The sequence below is a fragment of the Atta colombica genome, unplaced genomic scaffold, assembly GCF_001594045.1.
Source record: "Atta colombica isolate Treedump-2 unplaced genomic scaffold, Acol1.0 scaffold226, whole genome shotgun sequence".
Taxonomy (NCBI): domain Eukaryota; kingdom Metazoa; phylum Arthropoda; class Insecta; order Hymenoptera; family Formicidae; genus Atta; species Atta colombica.
In genome coordinates, this window is record NW_017259323.1 from 1,248,233 (window position 1) to 1,254,036 (window position 5,804).

Below are 5,804 nucleotides of genomic sequence, written 5' to 3' on the forward strand. Positions count from 1 at the left end.
ATATTCGTTAGAGAAAAGCCATGTTATTTTCTGTCCTCGCATTTTGTAATTAACTATCTGCTTATAAGTAAAGTTATAATGATTTTATAAAATATACATTGGAACTATATGATTAGTCATATTTAATCAACGATAATATCCTCGTTCATTGAATTTATTTGATAACTTAGTTTAATGAGCACTGCTAGCCGATTGTTCCAGCAACTAATAATAACAGGGGAAAATATGTGCATATTTTTAAAATTAATAAGATTGGTAACACGAATACATGTGATAATCATACCTTTTGTGATTGTGATATGCAACCTTATTTTATATAAAATTTATTTAAGCGGTATATTAGATATCGTAAATACTACTTATACAATCTAAAGTTTTAATATGAAAAGTTCTAAAGTTTTAATATGAAAAGATTATGTTACTTATGTTTTAAGAATCTATATGTTTTTTTTAGATACAAAGGTATCATTAGTTTAATCCACTAAAATTGTTAAATTTAATTAATTAGAATTCATCTGATATGTATTGATTATAAAAGTACAAGCTTTAATTATTGCACATTAAATTTGATGTTTCCACTATTTTTATTTCTTCATCTTCTCTAACGTCTGAAGATCGACGAGCATAGCTTAATTTGTCAATTTTATTAATATCTTGTATGTCTAATTATAACGTGATATGAAATCTATGTTCAGTGATCGTGACTCTATTTTAATCTCTGCACGAGATTAGATATTAAAGACATTAAATTTTGCAACATACCATATTCATCTTAGACAGCATAGATATCCCTTACCGTGTCCATCTATGCAATTCGCTACGTAATTATCGTTAAATCTTATTAACTTTGTCTATATTATTGAATAAGGCTATAAGATTGTCTACTTCCAATTCGGAATAGGCTTTTGACAGAATTCTTCACATATAAAAATATGTCCTAGCTAAACTTTTGACTTAAAAGAATTGATTTAATTGTATTATTTAATTTAATTGTATCTCTATGAAAAATACAAATTAGTAATTTAAAATAAAACATATCTTTTTTTAAAATTTAAAAATAATAGTTAATAAATAATATATATAATAATATATAATAATAAAAATAGTAGTTCTCTCTCTCTTTAAAATTGAAAATTGGTTACGATCCAGACAGTCTGATAATTCATTAATTTTATTAAAAGGAATTAGAAATTGGCTGTATGGGCAAATTGGCAAATTTATTGCATCTAATAATCTAAGAATAATTTCATGTGAGGATATAAATTTTTAAATATTTTCATAAATAGAAGTAGATTAAAATTTTACAAACTATATAATTTAGCGTTTATAATAATTTAATATTATTTAAGAAAGATTTTCATTTGATTAAACTAATCTTTATAAAAAATTTTGAAAATTCTCCATGATATGACAATTTACCCAAGTAGCTGACCTGGAGTATACGTTCAAAGCCGTCGATGAATATCTTTCATGGCACTATATGAATTTCAGTACTTCAGAAGGAGACACACGAGAAAAACAGACAATCACGAGATAAATCACGCTTGCAATGATTCTACATGCACTTCTTTGAGCGATACATATGTTTGTGTATTGTCGTCGGTATTTGCGGCATCGATCGATGCAGCTAAGAAGAGTATCGTCATCGATAGTAGTACAGAAGTGTTTGATAGTAGTAGCAGTAGTAGAGTAGCATACATATCCGCCACACTTATCTCTTGGTACTCACCACTAATCGATCGTAGTCACGTGAGAAAAAGAAAAGAACAGATAGAAAGACGAAGAAAGAGAAAGAGAGAGAGAGAGAGAGGAGAATTTGAGTAAGTGGATTACAAAACACCGAGCACTCTACACCGCACTAATACTGGATTCGAATGACTATGCTCGCGTCGGGAGCGTCCTAGTCATAGCCCCTCAGGCTTTGCACACGGCACGTGTGCATTGGGAACGTCAATGCTGTTGATGATGCTGTGCCGCCGGTGGCGGTGACGGCGAACACCAAAGGGCAACGGAGATTCTTTATTGAAGTAAGATTCAGGTCTTTGGGCTGAAATATGTCTACTAATAATCTTCACGAACTTGACACACACTTTAAAGTCTAATAATGATTTTTAAAAGAAAAATGCTTTAAAATTTAATTTAATTTTAGATTATAATCTGTTAAAATTGATAATCTTTTATTATTTGTGAATTTATTTTATCTTTATATTTTGTTCATTTTTTATAAGAACGTTTATTTATTTTTTGTTTTTTAACAATAGTTGATTCATTTTCTTGTTAGTATATATCTACATATTATTTTGTACATACATATTATTTTATTATATGTTATACAATTTTTACTGACATTTAATAAAATTTCATGGTATCTAATATATTATTAAATACTGATTAGATAAATGATCTCTATGAACTTAATCAATATTTAAATTTAAAACTTAATGATTATATTTGTCATAGTTGATCAATCAACTTTATACTCAAGGTTATAAAATATTTGTTAGATACTTATTAGGATATTAGTTATAAAAATGTAATGATAAATTGAATTGCATAAAATTGAAGAGAAATAAGTGATAAAGTCCTTTATAAAATATTGATTTTATTTAAAAAAAAACATAGTATTCAAACACTATAAAGTTTAGCAGTAAAGATACAACCTAATAATTATTTTTATTCGAATAATTATTTTTATATTGAAAACCTCAAAAAAAAAAGATAATCGCTCATCGCAAACAATCATCATATTTAAAGGGCTATATTAACGAAATGCTATTATTTAACTTTGCATAATCTGAAATGTGTGCAGCCAAATAAAATAACATACAACATACTCCAATGTATATGTATATATAATTATATAATAATACTCTCAAGTTTTAGAGAAATGAGAAAATATGTATAATTAAATACTAAAATAGACCTTTAAAACATTTCGAAATAGTAAGTTAAAAGTAAAAATGCATTATAATAAACGTCAGTTATTGTGGTTACCTGATAATAATAAATGGTACTAGCATTATTACATACATAGTATAACGATGGATTACTAAACAATGGTTTTTTTAAATAATCTTTAGAATTTTTTATTTAATAGCGAAAATATTAAAAGAGACCATTAACCTGTAGGAGCTATAATACTTCTCTAATATAATAATTCTAATAATAATTCTTTTCTATCAACAATAATTGAAATCATTAATTATTTTGAGATAAAAAATTAGCATTTTCCATGTTTTTTTAAGAAATTTATAATTTTTTTAAAGATAGTAAAAGATTAATAAAACACAAGAAAGAAAACATTAAAAATGTATATATTTTTAAGAATAAACTTATTATTTTTCTTTTTCAAAACATTGAAAGGATTAACTACTTTTTATTTTGAAACAAAAGTATTTATTCAGATATTTATTCATGTATATATATCTTTAAGCCTCAGAAGGATATTTAGTTACTTCAAAATATTACAGAATTGATAAAAAATTATAATACATAAATAGTATGACAAATTATAATACATATTTTAGTAGCTGGCATGCTACAGAACTCTCAACATACTGAACATGATCTGTCAGCAAAAAGAAGCAATAGAAATGCCTCGCAGTCTAGTAGGTGACACTTACGTATATCACAGATTAATAATACGTTATTTTTATCTACGACATAAATAAAAGTGAATCATTATTGCAATATTATTATTCTTATTTGGATAAGAGAGCTTACTTTGATAAGAATATTTTAATTAATCAAAGTTTTACTTATAGCTAACAAGTATGAGTAAATTAAAAAATATTTTAGAAATAATTCTGAATTACCAATTAATTATTAAATGCCACACTACAAAAACAACACATTTGGATATGGCATATAATTTGCTTATAACTTTCATAAAAACATATTATAAATAATTTTTTCGATTGAAATATCAGACATTAAAAAACATATCAAGCAAATGTATGTGCAATTTTATTAATGAAAAAAATTTTAAGCATTGGAAAAAGAAAGCTGAATATGACATACTGAAAAGACGTATAATGATTAATAAGGCAATAACATTCTTTCTATTTATACTCTTAATTATACTCTTTTTTAGAATCAAGTATTATTTAAAGTCAATATTTTAGCTTTGTAAGTTATTACTTCTGAGTTATTACTTATTTTTTTCTGACCTGAGTTATTACTTCTAAGTTATTACTTATTTTTTTCTTTGTAATTGATAAATACTTTTCTAAAAATGTTATAAAAAAATGTTAAAAATATAATGTAGCTTTTGAATATTTCATATATGATATCCTATATATGCTTACATTAAAATATATGTTTGAACATTTATATAAGCCATTTATATAAAATGTAAATTTTCAAAGACTCATGATGGAATATTCCACTCCGAGAAGAATTACGATCGTGTCGGAAAGTAAAAATACATCGAAGACGCGAAGAATTTCGAAGAGTATCCACATTTAATGAAACGTAGCAAAAATATGCAAAGCTGAAAAATCAAGTATGTGGGAGTCATTTAAACGACTCCCACATACTTGATTTTTTTCTATGAATAATTTCAATTTTATAAATATAATTTTAACAAGTATTAAATTAAACCGAATGAATTTTATAAAATATGTTGGACAATCATTATACAAATGTTGCAGACTTTTCATGTAAGAGCTGAAAACAGCATTTTTTATTAAATTTTATTTATTTATGATACAGTAGAAACGGAATTTTATTTTTATTGTACTATTATTCTATATATTTCTAACATAATATATTTCATTTTACATTTTCTGTTACAAAATATAAACTTACATTAAATTGTATTGCATGGTTAATACAGATACATATTATTAAATCTTTTTATAAAGAATTCTTAATTAAGATAATAGTCAAAAACTTAAGAATGATCGAATGCACTAAAATTTAATTCAACAATCATTGAACAATTGCAAGTATTTTTCACTATGCTTAGAAATCTTCAATCGGCCTACAATTCCTGGGCTATCGGGTGCTTTCCGCGTTCCCAAGCATCTCCTCGTTCCAACCGCGGGATTCCTCATTTCAACGAAAGTGGCCGAGAGTAGCGTAAGAGTGGTAATACACGAAGAGATCGCGATCTCTCGCCTTTTCGTAACTAGGTACCGTCATCGTAGTGAGTGCCATGGTAAGAAACCGCGCCGGCCACACACTCATCGTCTAATAATAATATCTTACTCAAATTTCTATTTTTAGGGAGATATACGTGTATGCGCACGTGCCTTTATGTAAAAGGCCCAAGTATATGGTTACGCACGCCTACGTGCGGGTTGCGCTTACAGTTATGAAGACGACGACGTCTCGAATTATTATTGCATACCGACGGCATGTAATGTGTCTATCGTGGATCTACAACAATGTACAGACAGATGAATAACAGAGCGGCAACGCTAAGAATTCACGTGATAAAGCTTTAATTCTCATTGTTAAGAAATAGTATAAAATATGTTTATGTTAACTGATAAAATATTAACGCAGTCTGAAATTGCTTAGTCGCAATTTGCTTTTAGGATAAATAAGTATGTCATTAATTATTGCAGAGACAATAACTTTTTATAACATGTTACGCAGGTTATGTATCTATAATATAGAGATTGCCGTAAAATTGCTATTTTCATAATTGTGAATATAATTTTATTTTTTCTTTAGTGTTGTAAATGTTCTATATATTAAAATGCTGAATTTACAAATAAAAAGAAGCTAAAGTAAACAAAGAATTATTATATGTATTATATGTGTGTATATTATGTATTTATATATATATATATATA

The 5,804-nt window shown here is 26.4% G+C and overlaps 1 protein-coding gene across 1 annotated transcript in view; it reads right to left on the minus strand.

Annotated features, from left to right (window-relative positions):
• The window catches only part of LOC108688192 (muscle LIM protein Mlp84B-like), a 21,107-nt gene extending 19,234 nt beyond the window's left edge, over positions 1-1,873 (minus strand). Inside the window, exon 1 of the mRNA XM_018194343.1 lies at positions 1,730-1,873. The gene's annotated coding sequence lies outside the window, so the exon portion shown is untranslated. The remainder of the gene's footprint in view (positions 1-1,729) is intronic.
• Positions 1,874-5,804: the final 3,931 nt, after the last annotated feature.